Raw genomic sequence first — 12082 nt, forward strand, 5'->3', positions numbered from 1 at the left:
AAGATACTTTCAGACATTAGTCTGCCATCTTCTTGGCCAGCCAGCTTTCCCAATTAAGTCATATTCCTTGCCTGAACCTCTTGTCTCTCAGATTCATTGGCCTGTCATGTGGCAAGCAGAGTGAGCTTGGACTCTATAACATTATATCCTCTAGGGGTCAAGGAGTTAAGGGTGAATTTAAGGTATTTTCTTGATCACCAAAGCAGAGAGCTTTAAATAAAGTGAAATTTTATTTAAGCAAGAGGGAGAGCAGATAGGCATGTGAGGAGCTGCTGTTCTGGGTTTCTTTTGAAGCTTGTTATTAGAGGCATATAAATGAAGGGATGGACTATTTACTGGGGAAGGAGGAGTTTGGGGGTCATCTTCCCTAATTTCCATTCCAGCTCCACTTTCTCGAGGGAAAGAGGGATTTTCATCCTCATTTAGCTTAGATCAGAAATGTCTGGGTGTTGCAGAAACCAGTACCCGAGAAAACAAGCACCACATTTGGAGAGTTGGAGAACTCAGGTTTATTATGCCAATGGGCCCAGAGGAGTTAACACTGTAAGTTCTGGGCCCTGAACAAAGGGGTTACAGAGTGCTTATAGACAGACTATAGAGGGCAACACCAGCTGCTAATAGGCTGATTTAAACTAAGAGGTTTCGTGCAAGTGGGAACAGCAGTCAAGATGGGGAGGGGGATGCATGATTAAGCAGGTTTGCTGGGCCTGGGCAGTTCCTAGTATTCTAAGTCCCCACTTTCTGAGACTACGTGACCTATGTGATCCAGACGTTGCAAGGAGCAAGCTGAGTTACAGAGGCAGAACAAGCAGGAGGTTATGTAAAATTTTAACTTTTCCTCTTCATGGGGGTTTCCCTGGTGGCTCAGTGGTAAAAAATCCACCTGCCTATGTAGGGGACACGGGTTTAATTTGTGGTCCTGTTGCAGGAAGGGGAACCCCTTCCAGGGCCCGAGAGTGGGCTCTTGTCTAACACTTGGAAATGAATTGTCCATGAAGACATTCATGCTGACAAAGCAAGAGACTTTATTAGGAGGGGCACCTGGGTGGAAAGCAGCAGGATAAGGGAACCCAGGAGGACTGCTCGGCCACTGGCTCACAGTCTCAGGTTTTATGGTGATGGAATTAGCTTCCAGGTTGTCTTTGGCCAATCACTCTGACTCAGGGTCCTTCCTGGCAGTGCACGCATTGCTTAGCCAAGATAGTTGCCAGCAAGAAAAATTCTGGGAGGTGCAAGGACATGTGGTGTCTCCTTTTGACCTTTCCCGAACTTCTGATTGGTGGTGGCTTACTAGTTCCATATTCCTTCCCAGGACCTTCTGTCATAACATAACTCAAGTAAATGGTTACTATAGTAGCTGGCCAGATTGGGTGGTTTCAGTCAGTGTGCTTTCCCTAAAAGTCCGGGAAGACCCACATGCTATGGGCAACTAAGCCTAAGAGAAACTACTGCAGTGAGAAACCCATGCACTGCAACCCTAGAGAGTGGCCCCTGCTCGCTGCAGCAAGAGAAATCACAAGCATATGCACAGCAATGAAGACCCAGAGTAGCCAAAAATAAGTAAATCTTTTTTTAAAACCTGTTTTATTTGGAGGGCGGGGACAGAATCACTGGACTATGTAAGTCAGATGAGGTTCTTGGCTTTTATTCCTCACCTTCGGTCTGATCAAAAACCTGAAGGGTCAGTGTGTTGTCTCACCTCTCTTTCCCCAATCAGATAAGGTTCAGGCAAATTAGTTTTCCTTGAGGAATGGCCTAAGTTGCGGAGAAGGGAATGCTTTGTGTGTATATCAGAATGTACCCCCCCAACACCATTTCCGGCATGGAGTGGGAGGCCATTGTTCCCAGTCTTCACAGTGAGAACCTGCTTGGGCTCCTGTAGGAAAAGTTAATGAATCTGGGGGTGGGGGAGGGCTCCAGAAGATTGGCTCCTCGTAGAGCTTTTAAATGTCGTTAATCTGTACTGTGTATCCAGCAAGTCTTCTATCACACTTTATGTGTTCCTAGAAGTTGCTGGCTCCCATGTTGTCAAGGAAGCATTTAACAGGAGGCTTCCTGTGTGCTGTTCTGGATCTGTCAGGAATCTTCTGGTCCTTATTAATCCCTGAATATTCAGGAATTAAGAGGAGAGGCACGCTTTTCCCTGGGCTGAGGAATCCAGGCATTTCCTTCGTTAGTTTTTCAACACGGTGATAAGTACCCTCTTCCTTCTTATGAACCATATGGTAAAAAGGGGTTGTTCACAACTCTCTCTTTAATAGGGATCACCTTATGTTTTGTAAGTCTGGGATTTTAATTTTTATCTTTGCTGAGAATAATTACCTTGTAAGACAGTATATATGCCCACACCATGTTGATTAAAACACCTTTGCTCCATCAGAGCTTTGGTTCCCGTCTCTCTCTCTCTCTCTATATATATATATATACATATACATATTTCTGGCTGATTCCCTGGCGTGTGAAAGCCGGCTTCGTAACCCAGGGAATATTAGCCTCTTTCCTTCTTTCACTTTCTCATCATTGACTCTGGACCACCAGGTTCCGGTCCAATAAAGGACCAACAAGTGGCGCCCAGAAACAGGAACTCTGGTACACGTGTCAAGATTTGGACAGAGTGACCCCAGAGGGCCTATTGAGGCCAGTAAGTACTAAGACATGGGTCAATCGGCTGGAAAACCCCCTCACTTTTCTACTTTACCACTTATTTAAAGTTCAGGGATTTTCGGTTTCACACCAGCGAGTAGAGGCTTGCCTTCAGACAGTAGTTGAATGTAACCCTTGGTTCCCTGATGAAGGTAGTTTTGATTTAGAAATTTGGCATCGGGTCAAAGAGAATGTTGAACGAGCCATCAGACATGGTAAAAATATTCCGATAGATTTCTGGCCCCTACGGGCTCTCATTGAAGCCGTGATTCTGCCATTACAAGGTAATTCTAGCCCTCCTGATATTCAGCAACAGGCAGAACACTTATTACATGAATATGAATTTTAGACCATGAAGCCTTACAAAAGGCCCAATTAGACCAACATATTTCAGAATTTTCCTACTAACCCTGCCCTGGTTGCTCCAAGCGCTCCTCCCCAGCCAGTGGGCACAAATCCAAGTCTCTAGAAACTGCTATTTCCCATATTGTATTTGAAAAAAAGAAAAAGAAAAAAAGAAAAAAGCTATGTCAGGCGAGTGTATGCTCCTCGGATCTTTGCCTCGTCACAACAAAGATTTGGAGTGACGGACATTAAAGCCCCCTCAGCGGGTCACAGCTTTCGGGTCTTAGACAGACGGTGTTATAGCTCTTAGAGAAATCAGTGTTACAGCTCTATTTTATTTAGAAATCAGTGTTACAGCTCTATTTTATTTAGAAGATAGCAGGAAAATCCATCTTCGAGGCGTGAGGGCACGTCGATCCAAAGATGCGAAGAGAAGAGCACCCCATCTCGTGGGGGGGTGGGGGCAGAGCCCTTTGGCTCCTCTTTTTATATGTTTTTTTCTTCCCCCTGGGCCTGCCCTATGCAAATTGGGCTTAGGCAGAAACGCTGTTCTACTTGAAGTCCTCACTCCGGTCTTCCGACCTTCCTTTGTTCTATTTTTTCGGGCTTTTCCCTTCCTTGTATTTTAGCCACCACCATTTTGAACTCCTTTTCCCTATTATAACTACGTAACAGCTATAAGACAACTAAAAAAAAATTACTTGTTTATGATAATGCAAATCAGGAATGTCAAAAGACTGTAGCTCCAACTCGTGAGACAGGGACTATTTTTGATTATTTGAAGACTTGTCTCCGTATAAGATCAGAAACTCAAAAAATGCAAATGCTAGCTGAGACAAAGGTTGCTTGCTTTAAAAAGGGAGATGAAGGATGCTTTACATGTGGAGATAAAAACCATTTAAAAAGAGACTGAAAGGTCGGGTATGTTGAGGCATGCCCGGGGAAAAAGTGCCGCAGACAAGTTCCGGAGGCTGGCTAAACTTCCGGGGACCGACCCCCCCTGCAGCCTGGTCCGATCAGGAACCGACACGGAGCCCTTGGACACCCACCGCCGCTGTAGCCCGCGCTTTCTTCCTTATATAGAAAGACCTGGCCTGGGCGCCAGTCCTGGCTATAAAACCTCTCCCCACCTCTCCTTCCTCGCAGACTCCCTTTGTCCCCTCGCTCACCCGCCCCTCCCCGGGAGATCTGCCCGAGAGCGCCCGCCCATTAAAGGCCTTCACCACCGGTCCTTAGAGGCGGCTTTTTCTTCCCGCAGCGTTTTCTAACAGGGACTGCCCTAAGAAAGTTCATAAAAACCTCCAAAAATCTGCCCTCACTGATGTAGAAAAATGCATTGGGCCAAAGAATGTAAATCTAAATTTGATATTGAAGGGAAGCCTATTCTGGGAAACTCCAACCAGGAGACCCCCCACCCCCCACCCCACCAGGTCCCCTTTAACAAAAACCAGAGGCAAATTCCACCTTTCCCCTCAAACCCTCAACATCCGTCAGTGCTGCCGTCAATATACCAGCCCTAAACTCCTTTACCCTCAAGCAGTCCCCTCTAGAATACCTACCGGACTTTGTGGGCCCCTGACCCCACAGACCTTCGGTCTTTTACTTGGCCGCTCTAGTTTGACTTAATAGGCAGGAAGGCCAGGGGTCTCCAAATGGAGAAGATAGGCTGCAAGTGTCAAACATTTTTCTCTCTCTTAAAAGGCAGGAGGAAACAAACTTGCGATATTTCTTCTTCTTCTTCTTTTTTTTTTTTTTCCCTTCTCTATACAAATTTAAAAGGAGGTTTCTCTCAAAATACTGTGTTGCCATAATGACACTTGGTTTCTCTTGAAGTGAACTATTCTCAAACCCTGAGTTAATCAATGCATTTTTCTTACGGAAATGTTTGTCTTAAGCTATGTTAATGTCTATACATTTACCCCAGACTCTGTCTTCAAGTCGGTTCTGACTTGACAAACCGGTATGTTTTACTCATGCAAATGTTCTCTTAAGCTATGTTCATGAAACTGTATTTGCTTGGAAACCTGCCTTTCTTCAAGATTCATATCAATCATTTTGTAACCCAGGACAACTCACCTGGTGCCAAGGTCATCTCAAAATGCATGTTGTGGGTGAGGGGCCTGGTGTTATTCTCTTCAGTTTTGAGACATTTCCTTTCTCTAATTAGCAGACTGCTAGCAGTTATATGACACCTTGCTAAAGACCGCAAGGGGGCACTCTTTCTGCCCCCCTTCTGATGCCTATGTCAGAAGCTTTCTCTATCTCCTTTATACTTTAATAAAACTATTACAAATAAAAAGTCTCTTACACTAAATTCCATTCTGCTCAACAAAAAGAACTATATGCTCTTATTCAAGTTATTTGCCTACATCCTTACCCCATTAATATAGTCTGATTCTATACATTCAGTTTTTGTATTAAAAAATATAAATACCTTCACCATAAACTCCAATCAACCAATCAAACTCCAATTCAACAACTCTTTTTTTAACTACAATCTATTATTAAAACCCGCACTTCTCCCATTTATATTACACATATACGAGCACATCACACGCTAAAGTTGCAAATAAAAAAATTTAAAAAGGGGAATACACAGGAACACTACCGTCTTTATCTAAAGCAGACTTAACTATATTACAACATAAGATATTTTCTAAACCTATAACTATTGTTCAGTTTCAGTTCAGTTCAGTCGCTCAGTCGTATCCGACTCTGCGACCCCATGAATCGCAGCACGCCAGGCCTCCCTGTCCATCACAAACTCCCGGAGTTTACTCAAACTCATGCCCATTGAGTCGGTGATGCCATCCAGCCATCTCATCCTCTGTCGTCCCCTTCTCCTCCTGCCCCCAATCCCCCCCAGCATCAGGGTCTTTTCCAAGTTAATACAGCTTTATTTGTTTAAAATTTTTCTTTAAACTTACTACAGGGAGATATCTTAACAAGAACAGAAATACACTTCGAGGAATTGAAGGACACTTCTCTTCCTCTGCCCATTTGATATCAAGACGGGTTCAATAAACAATGGAAATCTGGGAAATTAATCTTGTGGGGAAAGGGATATGCTTGTATTTCCCCAGACGGATTCAACAAACTTTTTCCTGAGAAAACTCGACCCAAGGGGGCCCCCGACATTCAAAATGGAGACGAAACAACAAAAACCCCAGGAGGAAGAAATTCCCATATGGGCCATGGTGCCTCTAAAGATCTCCAGAAAGCACCGCCCTCGGCGGCATCAACCCTATGATCTCCCTTCTTGGCGACAGATAAAAACCCTTACTAATGAAGCTGAAAATTTGGTCTCTCAACAGGGAATTCCTCGGAGTCCTGAATACATTTTCCTGCTAGCCTGTGCCTCCCAAACTTAACTGGGCTTTCTTACCCAATCCCCCTTTATTATAGGTCATAAAATGGACGGAGAAAAGACCAATCACATCAACCAATGACTCCACCCATATGCCCCCTCCCTGGAACCCTCACACCCTGAGGAAGAGGGAAAACTAATTAATATTTCTTTATGCTGTGAAGTCCTTCCATTGCCTTGGCCCAGGAAAATTATGCATAAACATCGGCGACCAACTTAGGTTTTTGTCCTGCCTCCAAAAGAAGACTTTCGGACATTGCTGCCCTTTCTCTGTCTGTGAACCATGTTTATACTACTGAAACTTTAGCGAAAGAGTTAGGGAAAGAATAAAAAACATTATATATTATGCTGCTTAAGTGGCTTTAAAGGTTACTAACACTATGTTGAAACATTACCATGACAAAGGACTTCTTGGCTGGCTTGACGGTGGAATGGCACCCCCTCCTCGATCATCCTCGATAAACAGAGTGGGCCTAAACAATGGGACATATGGAAACTTGCTGCCAGCACCTAAGAAACTTGGGACTTAGACCGGACATTTCACAGGGACCAGTCGTGGTCACAGTAACTATTTCTTTCACTATAATCAGTCATATTTTATACAGGCCTGGGTCCCACTTCCTTTTCTTATAGCCATAAGAAATTTAGAATTTAATAAGACTTTACATTCTGTAACTTGTATTAATTGTAAACTATACACTTGTTTTAACTCTTTAAGCTACTCAATTTTGTGTTACTCCTGTTCAATTCAATCATAGTGCCTACAACTGGGAACAAATCAAATTTCATTTACATGATAATGCCTCTCTAAATGTACAATTACTACAAAAGGAAATATTTAAAACTTTTTCTAAACATCTGCCCTCTTCCACTAATTTGGAAACTTTCCCTGAACAAATTATCTGGGCTAGACCCACGAGGATGGTTTCATAGTATTACCCACAGCATCGGGTCTGGAACTGTAACTTTGTTGATTGTCTTGATAATTATATTTGTTGTTTATCATCGCCTTTCTATAAGGTTGGTTAATACTAACAAATTCATTTGGTCAGGACCTTTTTTTTCTTTTTTCTTTTTTTTTTTTTCTTTTTTACAAATATAATAAAATAGGGGGAATTGTCAGGAAGCATTTAACAGGAGGCTTCCTGTGTGCCTGGAGAAGGAAATGGCAACCCACTCCAGAACTCTTGCCTGGAAAATTCCGTGGACTGAGGAGCCTGGTAGGCTACAGTCCATGGGGTCGCAAAGAATCAGACACGACTGAGCGACTTCACTTCACTCACATGCTGTGTGCTATTTTGGATCTGTCAGGAATCTTCTGGTCCTTATTAATCCCTGAATATTCAGGAATTAAGAGGAGAGGCACGCCTTTCCCTAGGCTGGGGAATCCAGGCATTTCCTTCGTTAGTTTTTCAATATGGTGATAAGTACCCTCTTCCTTCTTATGAACCATATGGTAAAAAGTGATTGTTCACAACTCTCTCTTTAATAGGGATCGCCTTATGGTTTGTAAGTCTGGAATTTTAATCTTTATCTTTGCTGAGAATAACTACCTTGTAAGACAGTATATATGCCCACACCATGTTGATTAAAACACCTTTGCTCCATCAGAGCTTTGTTCCCCCGTCTCTCTCTCTCTCCCTCCCTCTCTCTCTCCCTCCCTCTCTCTCTCCCTCCCTCTCTCTCTCTCTCTCTCTCTCTCTATATATATATATATATATATATATATATATATATATTTCTGGCTGATTCCCTGGAGCATGAAAGTCAGCTGCGTAACCCAGCGAATATTAGCCTCTTTCCTTCTTTCACTTTCTCATCGTTGACTCTGGACCATCAGGTTCCAGTCCAATAAAGGACCAACACCATGGCTTCTGCTTTCAGTAATTTGTTATAATCAACTAACTCTTTTGTTTGGAGAGAACTGGTTTACCATATAACCTCAAATATTTTATGGAGGGAATTCCCTGGTGGTCCAGTGGTTAGGGTCCAATGGTTAGGCTCCACACTTCCACAGCTGGGGCCACAGGTTCTATCCCTATTTGTGAAAATAAAGCTCTGTACATGAACAGCATGGCAAAAGTAATAAATAAAAACATTAGAGCCACTAAGTGGTTATGAATTACAGGCACTCACAGTCAAATTTAATACCATTAGATCTCAGGCATAAGTATGTAGTCAGAAAGTCCAGTAGGTGTATTGCCCTCAGCAGTGAAATGAGCCTCTGCAGATTGACGTTAATATGTGAAGAGTAAGAGTGGCATTGATTTGTACTTGTATATCGCAGGCTTCCTTGATGGCTCAGTGGGTAAAGAATTTGCCTGCAATGCAGGAGACACAGGTTTTATCCCTAGTTTGGGAAGATCCCCTGGAGGAGGAAGATGGTAACCCATTCCAGTATTCTTGCCTGAAAAACGTCATAGACAGAGGAGCCTGGTGGGCTACAATCCATGGGGTCGCAAAGAGTCAAACATGACTGAGCAACTAAGTATACTGTAAGGCAAGTTAACCTTATAGAGTTCTTTATGCCTGAGGAGGAAACCTTGAATAAAGAGTTGTTGTTATTGGTAGAATCAGACAGGTATATTGTGGGCAATAGTCAAAGGATCTGTAACAATGGAATTGATGCTTTTGAACTGTGGTGCTGGAGAAGACTCTTGAGAGTCCCTTGGACTGCAAAGAGATCAAACGAGTCAATTCTAAAAGAAATCCATCCTGAATATTCATCGGAAGGACTGTTGCTGAAGCTCCAATACTTTGGCCACCTGATGCGAAGAGCCAACTCATTAGAAAAGGCCCTGATGCTGGGAAAGATTGAAGGCAGGAGGAGAAGGGGATGATAGAGGATGAGATGGCTGGATGGCATCACCGACTCAATGGACATGAGTTTGAGCAAGCTCTGAGAGATGGTAAAGGACAGGGAAGCCTGGCATGCTGCAGTCCATGGGGTCACAAAGAGTTAGACATGACTGAGCAAGTGAACTGACTGACGTGTTTATTTAGCTGTGCTGAGTATTAGTTGTGGCATGTGGGATCTAGCTCTCTGGCTAGGGATTAAACCCGGGTCCCCTGCACTGAGAGCACAGGGTCTTACCACTGGACCATCAGGGAAGTCCTGAGTTTGATTCTTGGCAAGGAAATTCTCTGCTAGCATGATTGATTAGTTTGACAGGTCGTCTGTCATCCCAGAAGGACTGTTTGCACACAGCCTCTTTGCGGTGGACCCCATCGGGTGCAATGGCAGCACACTGTATACAAGGTATGTGAACACTCTGGTGAGCTGTGTGATGCCAAGTGGCTCCCCAAATGGTCACTATGTCTAGAAAAGAAATGACCTACTCCAGAACAGATGGCATCCATCATAGGACAGGTCAACACACTTCCTCCTCTAGGTGGGATATGCCAGAAGCACCGTGTTTGGCTCTATTCTATAAATTCCAATATACATTCAAAGAGAAGGCCTCTAGTTAGAAAGCTTGAGAGATCCTGCATTTATGACCCAACGCCAAATGGAAAGCTGACTTTAAGGGATCATTAATTCAGACACTGGGAAGTGGGAGGTCCTCCATTACAAATAAACTGTCAGTTGCCAGCAGTGGCATCAGTAACTGTGTTCACTAACAGCTGAGAATAGTTTCTGGCCTAAGAATGCTTTGGATAGTACTTCTCTGCTGCCTTGGTGGTAAAGTATCTGTTTGCCTCCAATTCAGGCACCAGGTTGGATCCCTGATCCAGGACAATCCTATACGCTGCAGAGGAACTAAGCCCATGCACCACAATTATTGAGCCTGTGTTCCAGAACCTGGAAACAACTACTGAGCCCAGAAGCCACAATTACTGAAGCCTGTGCATCGTAGAGCCCATGCTCTGAAGCAAGAGAAGCCACTGCAATGAGAAGCTGGTGCAACACAACTATAACAGACCCCCGCTCGCTGCAACTAGAGAAAGCCTGCATGCAGCAACAACGACCCAGCACAGCCAAAAATAATTAAAAAAAAAAAAAAAAGCCACAAAAACAGAGTTTCCCCAGGGTGGAAAACAACAGGGAAAGAAAGAGCTGCTGTAATTGGGAGCACAAGGGGTCCCCCAGAGGGAGCCACAGCTCAACAGCTCTGCCTTAACCAGGGCCTCCCCTCCCTCCCTCGGGTGTGCAGGAGTCCCTGTCCCCCACCCGTTTTCCCTAGGTCAGTGTCACCAAGAACCTGTAAGTTGCTTCAGGTGTGAGAACACAGCTCATCCAGGACTCCCTCCCTCCCCATTATCCTAGTTCCCACACACTAGACTAGTCTGAAGAGCTCCCTGGGACCAGGCAGTGGAGAAGCAGCTTGGTGCCCTGACCACCCAGAGTCTTGCTCTAGCACTGGGAAGCCACCCTTGTCCTTGTCCCAAGGTTATGATTGGAATATGAGACCTGGTCCTTTGCTTTGATGTCATATGATTGGAATAGGGTCCCAAAGCCCATGTGATTACTTCCCCAACACCTGCAGCATCCTGCTTCTTGCAGGTAGGGGAAGAGGGCTCCAGGGCTGGTCAGGAACGTCTCCTGAAGGGAAGTGGGAGCTTCTGATTCTAAGGCCCTGGTCTAGGTCTCTCTCCCAAACCCCAACTCTAAGGGTCAGGCCTTGGGCCAAATCTGCCATGGTGGGGGTTGGGGTGGGGTTCTGCCAAGCTTTTCTGACTAAACAAGCAATAAAAGGTTCTAGGCTGACAGTGTTTTGAGGACCCTTTCTGCCCTCCTTTAGGTCTCCTTGTCTCCAGGTGCAGGAAGAACCAGTACCACCTGCCTTCCTCTCAGGCTTGTCCACCGTCCTGAGGGACTCACGACCAGAGCCCAGGATGGCCTGGTGGGAGGTTTTCCGCTGCTTCTGCATGAAGCCTGGCTCCACAGGCCTCATTCTGACCAGAACCCTGCCCTGATGCCCTGCAGTTCTGCACTAGAAAGGCTGCACCCCCCCACTCAGCCCCTCCTCCCTTTCCTGGAGAGGCAAATAAGTCTAAGCAGGGTCCATCTGTGTGCATCAGAGCCAGCCTGAAGTCATTATGTGCTTTCTGGTCTCCAGTGTCAGTGTGTTAGGGGCAAGAGATGATTGCAAAACTTGTTCCTTAGAGGTATCAGGAACTTTGGAGGGCAAGACTCAACTTTGGAGGAGGGCAAGATTGAGAGGGAGTCAGTTCACCACAGGATCTGTTTCAGGGTTTCCTACCAGCCCTTCCTGTTTGAGGCTAATCTTTGGGAATCAATAGGCCACCAGGTCTGGTAATGCCAGTTCAATCTAGTGTCCGCCTGCTGGAAACTGCAGCCAAACCCCAGGGTGGTTGGCTGGAGGGTCCAAGGTGTCTTGGAGCTGGTGGGTGGGGCTGAAGTCTAAGGGGTCCTGGAGTTAATGCCAGATCACTGGTGGGTAGAGCCAGATCCTGGAGTCTTTCACTGCTGTAAGCTGGGGGTCTCAGAGCTGGTGTCAGACCACTGGTGAACAGGGCTTATTTCTGTTACAGATGGCTACAAGGGCTGTGTGTGTTAGTCATGCAGTTGTGTCCAACTTTGTGACCCCATGGACTGTAGCCCACCATGCTCCTCTGTCCCTGGAATTCTCCAGGCAAAAACACTGAAATGGGTTGCCATTCCCTTCTCCAGGGTATTTTCCCAACAGAGAAGATAAAATCTGGGTCTCCCACATTGCAGGTGAATTTCTTACTATCTGAGCCACCAGGGAAGCCCCCAAAGGT

This window comes from Muntiacus reevesi, chromosome 1, assembly GCF_963930625.1.
Source record: "Muntiacus reevesi chromosome 1, mMunRee1.1, whole genome shotgun sequence".
NCBI lineage: Eukaryota > Metazoa > Chordata > Mammalia > Artiodactyla > Cervidae > Muntiacus > Muntiacus reevesi.